Below are 8,549 nucleotides of genomic sequence, written 5' to 3' on the forward strand. Positions count from 1 at the left end.
TCCCCTGTACTAGGTATGCCTTGCCCCTCACCAGAGAATTATAGCTCTCCATGTTAGAGATTGGTGAAAAGGGAAGGAATTATTTATTCAAAAGTTATACAGACTTAAGAGTAATGACTTAATTAATGTCTTCATTAAAATACCAAAGTCCATTAAAACACCCACACACAGTCCTTCCTTCCCCCCTTTACCCAGTCTCAGGTACCATATGTCAGGAAAAGAAACAGAGGTCCATGGCTCAGGTAGCCCCTGGCTCTTCTCAGTAATCCATGCTCAGCTGGTAGGCATCCCTTGGCTCCTGACACCATCAGCTGTTTCACTGGGATCTCCAGTTCTTTTTTTTTTTAAGATTTTATTTATTTATTTTTAGAAAGAGGGGAAGGGAAGAGGAAAGAGAGAAACATCAGTGTGTGGTTGCCTCTCACATGGCCCCCACTGGGAACCTGGCCTGCAGCCTAGGCATGTGCCCTGACTTAGAATCAAACCAGCGACCCTTTGGTTCCCAGCCTGCACTCAATCCACTGGGCTACACCAGCCAGGGCTGGGATCTCCAGTTCTTATTCCAAAACCACATGGCCCCTTCTCATGGCCCATCAGGAAGAGTCCTTTCACCCCTTTCCTTCCCACAGTGTCTCTCCTGCATTCTTCTGAACTAAGAGAGTGCTGTGCATCACTGCTACATCTTGCTTTCTGGCTTCCTAAGCTGTATGGAAAAGGGAGACCCAAAGCTGCATGGTTCTCCTTTGCTGGAGCAACATGGTTCTTTGCTGCTAAAGCCACATGGCTATTCTTGTCAGGGCTACCGCACCTGGGTTTAAATCCCAGTGCCAATCTTCCTCTGCAGCCCCATTTCTGACTCCTCCCACAACTAGCTACACTTGCTAGCATTCTCATATTTTTCCAGCTTTTCTGGGCTGCCATAGTAAGTCCGGGCAGGTATGGCCACGTGCTGTAGAGCCAATCATCTTCAAGCTCTCACACAGGCACCATAACCAGGGTGAGTGGCCTCCGGGTCACATCCTGGGCAGAAGTCAGTCCCTACTCCCTGGTTCAAAGCAAGCCCACAGCTATTTAACATACCTAAGAAACCAGTTAAATGTTGTAGATATGTTAAATGACCATTCTAGAGGTTATCTGCAAAACTGTTGCTATGTGAAATGACTCAATGGCCCTGCTCCATGTGTCCCATCCCTCAGTTCATACTTGTGGGGGTGAGGACATCCTGTATACTTAATATTTTTTGGACACCCTGAGTTCTGGACCCCATTACAAATCCTTCTTTTGGGGGCCCCCTGGCTGTACCCTCTTATACAAATCTTGCTCTCCAAGCTTTATTTAAACTCACTGGATCAGTTGAATCAATTTGGCATGCTCACACTTCAGGGCATGGTTAGTTTTAAATCAATTAAGCTCCTTATGACTTTTTGATTAAGAATCAGTGTTATAAAACATTAATATAAAAATCAAAAATTATAAAGTGAAAAGTAAAATCACCTAACATTTTACAAAAATTACTAGAATCATTATGTAAGCTTCATTAAACAAATAAGATAAGAGTAATTAGGTGGTAAATTGAGTGCAGTGGTTGCAAAAGACTCTAACTGGGACAGACCAAATAGTTTAATGAAAATAAGAAAGCTGGGGTCCAGAAGGCCTTCCACAGGATTTGAATCTGAAATGAACCCTCAGAGAGAGGTCTAGTGGCCTTGCAGCAGGAGTTCCTGTGGAAAACATACAGTGGGCTCTAGACCTTCTGGCCCTTCCCTCCTAACTTGGATAGGCCTGTGCTCCACAGGGCCACCAGATACAAGATAAGGACATACTCTTGACTAGAGCCAGTGGGTGCCATGTGAAAGCATTTTAAGGATGCAATGAAATGTGATTCCTGACTTCTAAAGTTAAAGTAGATTTTTTCTCTACTAGTTTTGGAGCTCAGGGAAAGGAAGTAAAGAGGAAGGAGTCAATTGCACTTTACATTAAAATAATAATGAGTGCTTCCCTAGTGCCAGACCCTTTGACAAGTTCGATCGTTCTCATCAGTCTCTACACTTCCCCTGGAAGGATGCGGTGGGATCCATAATTCTCATCCTGTGTTAGAGACTGAAGCACATAGAAGTTAGATAGTTTTCTGCATGGTCACACAAGGAGGGGACAGAACCCAGGCCTGTGTGATGAAAGGATGGTTTCTTTACCTTCACAAAGGAAGAGTACTCTTAGACTCATTTATTCAAGATGAATTGACTGGATGCCTATGCCTGCTCTGTACCAGGTGTTCTAGGAGCTAAACATACAGTGTAAACCAAACAGTCAGGTTCCTGCCCTTACAGGTCTTTTATTCTGGTACAAAGAGACAAGTCATAAGGAATTAAACAAATAGACAAAGTCAAGAGCAATTGTATGGTGGTGACTAATGGGGAAAGGAGAGCAAGAGAAGGAGTAAGACGTTAGGTGATAATTGTGAGAATGCCAGCAAGAGACAATGGCAAACTGGCCCATGGTGGTGGCAATGGAAATTCAGTGTTTTCCATTTATGTTCCATTTTGAAGATAAGGTCAAGAATATCTTGTCTCGATGGTGTTGCTACATGGAATGTGTGTTGGGACTGACTGTGGATAACTGATTGATCTTTGGCTTGAGGAGCTCAGCTGATGGTACACTCTTCCCTAAGATGGAGAAGACTGAGGAATGGGAGCAGGTTTGGACAACAGAGTTGTCTTAACCATGCTAAATTTGAGGCATCAATAAGATAGCCAAGTGGAAACATCAAATGGTCATTTGACTATAAGGTTATGGGGAGGCATGGGAAAGTATAGTACTTGAAACTATACATCTGAAGAGAATGTTTATATAGTTGAGAAAAGGGGCCCTCTTGACTGAGCCCCAGGGTACTCTGACATGTGGAGATGAGAGAAACAGACGATTTAGCCACAAAGGCAGAGAAGAAGCACTAGCAAGGTGGGAGGAAAACTCAGAGTCTATGAGAGTCACAGAAGTCAGGAGAACAAAGCTGTTATAGGTAGAGGGAGAATTCAAATGAAGTCAAATAGGATAACAGGTATGACCATTGGTTCACAGAACCAATGGAAGTCACTGGTGACCCATGAAGTCATTGGTGACTCATGAAGGAACCATCCAAAAGGATTATACATTTCAGAAGAATTTCAGAGAATATGGCATAAAACAGAAACTGGTTCCTACCCTTCCTTACTCAATCCCAGGATGGTATTTAAATATTTAAATCTTTCATCAATACAAGGCAGAAAAGGGAATATAGGATCCTGAATTTCCCTAAATTTAAGCTTTAAAAGAAGGGGTTTCCCCACAGGCATCATCAGGAAAAGGAAAAGTTCAAAGGAAAGTATATAGAAATGAGTTACAGGAATGGAGAATAGAAATATAAAGTAAATTAAATTTGATATGAAATTTGAATGCATGGCTCGAAAGCACTGGGCCTGTTGCAAAAGTATCTGGACCCTCTGAGAAGAGTGATCAACCTAGGCCTTGGTCAAGCAATGGTGCACAACTGGGGGGTGGCTCTCATGTCCCCAGGGGTCCTTTGGTGATGTCTCGAGATATCTGGGTTTGTCACAATGAGGGTGGTGCTGGTATCTAGTGAGGAGAGGCAAGGAAAGCTGCTAACCCTCATATCATGCACATGGTAGTTCCCACTACAGAGAATTATCTGGCCCCAAGTGTCAAAATTGCCGAGGTTAAAAACCCTAGACTATAGGAAAACCCAATTGTATAGAAAGTAATATTTCATAATCTACGATACATTTAGCTAATCTATCATAGCTAAAAAAATAAAGTTAAATTCCTTGTAGCTAAATCACCTTCAGCTTACTTTACTCTGTTGACCAGACTGGTATTAAGAAGGCCAGATGTCTTGGTTCAGGCTCTTTATGATAATTTGTCTGTGTTCTCTCTGGGATCACATCCTCTACCCCAGCTCAACAGACCTCTTACCCACCACAAGAACAGGCTGTGAGCAGCACAGTCAGGGACCTGGTTTCAAAGTTTTCAAATAAAAAGAACCCCTTTTAAATTACAGCATTTTACAGACCCTTACATCTTAGTCATTGTACTTTTAGCTTTGTTGGCTCAGGAAACACAAGAAACTACCAAGGAATTTCAGTATTACTTTTTAAACAATTTTTGTTGATAGCACTATGCTTAATGTAACAGATGGTGTTAGTGATTAGTAGAATTTTTCCTGAAATTGCTGCTAAGGGCCAAAGCTGATGAAAAGGACATTAATGCCCATTTTACATGTCTAGAAATATGCCTGTTGGAAACCAAAAGGACTCACCACCTCCCCGCAGAGCTGTCTTTGGGGTAATTGTCCATAAAAATCACCATCTCTACCATTACCATCATTTCTACAATCACCTCCCTGACACTTCCTTCACCACCACTTCCTCTACTACCATTATGGCCATCATTATCAGTATCCCCTCCATCACAATCATCATCACATCCACCACCAACCACAATTACCACTTCTATCACTACCATGACCTCCACTACCACCACTGTCATCACCATAACTACAATCACCACCATCACCTCAGTGACCACAATCACCAACACCACCATCATCTCCAACATCACTATCACCTCTATCACCACTACTACTATCACTACCATCATCATCACTAATCCCAACACTGTAACTACCACCACACCATCACCCCTACTACCATCAACAACATCTCTACTACTATCACCAGTGCCACCAACTCCATTGCCACCACCACCACCATTACTACCACCACTGTGTAGAGAGAAAGTAACTTTTGGGGGAAATGCAGCATTTCTACAGAGAAGCCCTTTCCTTTCTTTTTTTTTCCCTCCTTGATGAAAAAGTGTGTTCCCAGCTCCAAAGTCAGGAGAGGGAGGCCCAGAGAGAATATTTCCTAATGACAGGGGGTGCCTGTAGGCAAAAGAGACTGGAATTCCACTTTCTAACTAGGGGGCATGCTGACTTTCCTCCATCCTCTAAAATTGAGGTAGGCTGGCTGGTGGAGCTCACCAGGAATAAAGGGGGCCAGGAATACCGCTACTCTAAGTATCTACTTCTTGAAAGGTACAGAAGTTGGATCTCATACATGCCTAGAGGCTCTGTGTTGGTAATGGGAGGTGAATGAGCAAGGACACTTCACCAGATGACCAAGAATTATATATGCAGAAGATCATGGTAGGTTCATCTGGTGTGGTGAGATCCAGGTAGGGACCAACAGAGCCCAGGAGGTGCTGCGAAATGAGTCTCCCACATGGCCAACCATCCAAAGCCCACAATCCTGGGGCATCAACAGCTCTGGGCAACCAGACAGAAGTTTTGATCTTACCAGGTCTAGTCTAGAGGCATGGGCCATGTATTATTTCCGTTCTACATCTCCTCCTCCTTGCCTCCATTTCACTGAGTTCTTTTGGAGGATTTTCTTGTTCTTTCATCTGGGGCATGTCTCTTTGTCTTCCCATTTTGGCTACTTATTTGTATTTGTTTCTATGTATTAGGCAGACCTGCAAAGTCAGGCAAATCACTGGAGAGCAGAGGGAGGACCCCAGAAGTGGCACCAGAGCCAACACCTGTCTCCAAAAAGGGTGGAGAAAAACAATGAGGCAGCAGATTGAAATCAAGAGGAGGTTGCCTTGAAGCAATAGTAAACAAACCAGAGTGTGTTGCCCTGGAAACCAACCAACCAAGCTTGTGACCCAGACAGAAGGAGCTTCTACTGAGGCTGTATGGGGCTGAAAAAGTCAAAACACATGTGTATGGTGAGGGTCATCAAGCGACAGGTGGTGATGGGCACCCTATCCCCCAAGCTAAGATGCTTGTGCACCTGTGTGTGGGTGGAGACCTTGCCTCTTTGCACAGGATGAAGGCTGGAAGAGGAGCAAAGACAACTGCAAAACAAACATGGCTGACATTGGCCCACATTGAGTGAAAATCTGGACACTCCCACAACCTGTGGGATTTTGGGAGGGGACTTTAAAACAGAACTCAGGCAGACACTTCTCTCTTTCTTTGCCCACATGGACAGGAGCTCTCAGGGCTTAGGCCTTGCATGGTTGAAAGCCAGCACACAGATGCAGAGTCCCATGCTGGAACGTGCCTCAGAGGGCACCAGTTGTTGGGATGCAGTGACCTTGTGCAGGCACACGGGTCTGGGACTGTTTCCATTCTCTCACCCTGAGAGCAGTGCACAGAGGGTGGAAGCATCATACAGAGGCATGGGCTGGAAACACTCCTCGGCCCCAGGGGTAGAGGCAGGCTCAGGTGCTGGTATTCCATGGATAGGAGCTTCTCCTGCACAACTGTCTGGAGTGATTTGGCAACACACCCAGATCCCAGGAGAGAGAGCTGTGGAAGGTGATGACGATGCTGAAAACCACAAATGTGTACCGGAGAGACGGCCTGAGAATGGAGGCCTGTTTGTGTAGCCATTTTGGAACTCCAAAAGAATGTATAAGCAATAATGGGAAACTTCTGGGCATGGGTTTGGACTTTAGTCTTTCTGGGAACAAGGAAATGTCTGTGTTTTATGGGAGGGGTTGGCTAAGAGCAGGAATCCTTCCAGCACCCTCATATGGGGTATGCTGTTAATAAAAACCTCTTTCTTACCCCACAAATCTTTGTGTTATGCTTACACATGGCAACAAGCAGCCAGTCCCGTGGCTGCCCAATTACATCCTCATGCATCTCTAGTCTGCTCTGCCCTCTCTCTGCTAGAGCCCAGGTTCAGTGGCTGTAAATGAGATTTTGTGCATTGGTCCTTCAAGAGGCTCTGCATCTCTAGCTGTCTCTCCCTGGTGGTCAGAAACCCTGCTGCTTTTCACAACCGTATGTTATTTGGGTTCCTTTCCCAGTTCTGGTGCTATAGGCTGGGGAGTCAAGCTTGGGGTTTAGACCTCACACTTCTCAGGGGGAACACCACAGCTTCTGGAGTATCCCTCCAGTACTTCAGCTGCCATCTGCGGGAGCCCAGCAAACCCTCTTATGCCTCCTCCACACTTCCTACCTGTCTCATTGTGGTGATGTGGTTTTTTCTATCTGTCCTTGGTAATAAAGCTTCTCTCCAGCTAGTGTTCAGTTGGTTATTCAGGATGATTTTTCTTTAATTTAGTTATAAGTTCAGTTTGGTTCTGGGAAGCTACAGTAAGCTTCCACTTACTCCTCCACCATCTTAAAAATCCCCCTCCCTCCTCTTGCATGAGCCAATGCAAAATGGGGGATGTAGAGGACAAACAGTATGAGGAAACAGCCTTGTTTCCCTTAAAATAATAGTTTGAGCCTGACCCACAGCAAGAGCAGGAAAAAGGCTTTGAATCCAATATGACAGTGAAATTTTAAAATAAGACAGACCCTAAAATCTAAAGTAATGGTTTTAGTAAAGAATTTGATAAATTATAAAATCCAACTAAACTTCTACTAAGGATATGTTTCCTGATCTCAAATGCCATGTGGCCAGGTTAGGGACAATTATTAGAAACAATAAAGCTATTTCTTATTTATCCCACCNCAGTATGAGGAAACAGCCTTGTTTCCCTTAAAATAATAGTTTGAGCCTGACCCACAGCAAGAGCAGGAAAAAGGCTTTGAATCCAATATGACAGTGAAATTTTAAAATAAGACAGACCCTAAAATCTAAAGTAATGGTTTTAGTAAAGAATTTGATAGATTATAAAATCCAATTAAACTTCTACTAAGGATATGTTTCCTGATCTCAAATGCCATGTGGCCAGGTTAGGGACAATTATTAGAAACAATAAAGCTACTTCTTATTTATCCCACCCATGAATTGAGACATTTGGAAAAAACAGGTTACAGTGCAATGAAGAGCAGCCCTGTGCCAGGTACTGAGCTGTCACTTTGCATGTATGGTTTTATCTCATTCTTATACCAGCCTGTATGATAGATATGGTCAGTACTTTCACCTCTGTTTTGCTGAAGAAATGGAGGCTCACATCAAGGCCACAGGGCAAATAATGACAGAGTTAGGATTCAAACTCAGGGTACTTAGTGAGACTTGAAAGTTTAGTATTGTAACCAGGACCCTAACTTCTTCAGACTGCCTTATTAGTCATGACAGCAGAAACTAGACCACACTGTTATGCAAGTAGAATTACAGACTGCAATCTTAGCCATGGAAGAATACTTCATTTTTCTGACAACTAAAATTAATTTCTTTGTTAGTCCCTGATCCCGGAGGTGGTAGAAACAAAATTACACTCATTTAGGAATTTCTCTGACTTTCCCTAGGTTGAGTTCAAGTTCTAGGGGCCACAGGAGTACTAATGCATGGGAAGTGGTTCCAGTCTCCTTGAGGCTTTCATGCCCTGTTCATGCCCCTGCTGCCATCCTGAGACTTTCTCAGGCTCTTTCTGCCTAAACTTCCTGATAAACCATCTCCACCCAACTAATTCCATGCTGGGGTCTTCCCTCATCTATCCAAGCAGGGTATGGCTAGGGACATGGACTCTGGAGTCAGATTAGTTATGTGATTCTGGGCAAATTTTCTAACTAGTCTATGCCTCAGTTTCCCTAT

The 8,549-nt window shown here is 43.8% G+C and overlaps 1 pseudogene; it reads right to left on the reverse strand.

Annotated features, from left to right (window-relative positions):
- The window catches only part of LOC118983643 (kinesin-like protein KIF2C), a 92,427-nt pseudogene extending 87,774 nt beyond the window's left edge, over positions 1-4,653 (reverse strand).
- Positions 4,654-8,549: the final 3,896 nt, after the last annotated feature.

The sequence above is a fragment of the Sturnira hondurensis genome, unplaced genomic scaffold, assembly GCF_014824575.4.
Source record: "Sturnira hondurensis isolate 20B ecotype Veracruz unplaced genomic scaffold, ASM1482457v3 Scaffold0002840, whole genome shotgun sequence".
Taxonomy (NCBI): Eukaryota; Metazoa; Chordata; class Mammalia; order Chiroptera; family Phyllostomidae; genus Sturnira; species Sturnira hondurensis.